Here is a 1,000-nt window from a genome sequence, read left to right on the forward strand (position 1 = left end):
TTTAGCTGGCTAACAGCTTCAGTGACCAAATTCATCTTCCAGCATTCACACTAACATTATAGCAGGTAATGCTGTACATCTAGTTCATAATTATGTTAAAAAGTTACGGTTTTAAAGTTTTAAAAATTTAGTTTCAGTGTGTTCAATACATTTTGATTCTGTTATGTGTTTTGGCTGTGATTGAGTTTGAAACCCCTGTTTTAACCAAACGGTAAATCAACTTTTTTTGTCTGTTGATCTCTATAAATCGAGCTTTAAAACTGCTGTATGTCGGTTGTTGCAAACTTTTTGATGATATAAAATAGTATTGTTTAATTTGTGAAAATATAGTCCAAAACCGTCTGTGTGCTGCCCTCTACAGGTTGAAATGAGGTATTGCAGTTGAATTTTGTGATTGGTCTACTGCTGTGAGTCCCAGAAGTTTGACATCATCATGCTCTGAGCTACAGTATTGAAGCCCCGCCCATCTTTGATTCTGTAACGGTCGGTCATTAGCTTTAGCGTTAGCATGGCTCGTTGGTGTTTTTGTCTTCAGTTGTAGAAATCTAGTGGTTTACACAACTTTATAGTGGAAGTTAGTGAACAGAGGTTGAGTGTAGTTCGCATTATATCCAGTAAACTCCGTCCTGCTGATGGATTTAATGAACGTTTCACTCTGGATTGTTTGTTTAATAGGTTAGCCTTTATTAGCTATGATGCTAGCAGCATCTTACCTCTCAGACTCTGGTCTCCTTCAGACCTGCAAACCCTCAGCTGCACCAGCAGCTCTGCTGTCAGGTTTTCAAAAGCAGCATCTTAAGTATTTCTATATTTTACTGGATTGATCCCTGACTATTTACTGCTATAGACAGAGACGTGCACGCTCGGGCGCCATTTCTATGGATCGAGTCGCGTCAACAGAACGCAGCTGTTTCAATGTTAGACATGCAGGAATCAACCACAAAAATCGGGCTAGCTCCTCATTTCTTAACCAATTTTTACAGAACATGACTCAAATTCT

General features: G+C 38.9%; 1 protein-coding gene across 3 annotated transcripts in view; it reads left to right on the forward strand.

Moving 5' to 3' along the window:
* The window catches only part of myo9b (myosin IXb), a 33,525-nt gene that overhangs the window by 25,287 nt on the left and 7,238 nt on the right, over nucleotides 1-1,000 (forward strand). The window lies entirely within an intron of this gene.

Source organism: Oryzias melastigma, linkage group LG17 (assembly GCF_002922805.2).
Source record: "Oryzias melastigma strain HK-1 linkage group LG17, ASM292280v2, whole genome shotgun sequence".
In the NCBI taxonomy this organism is placed as follows: domain Eukaryota; kingdom Metazoa; phylum Chordata; class Actinopteri; order Beloniformes; family Adrianichthyidae; genus Oryzias; species Oryzias melastigma.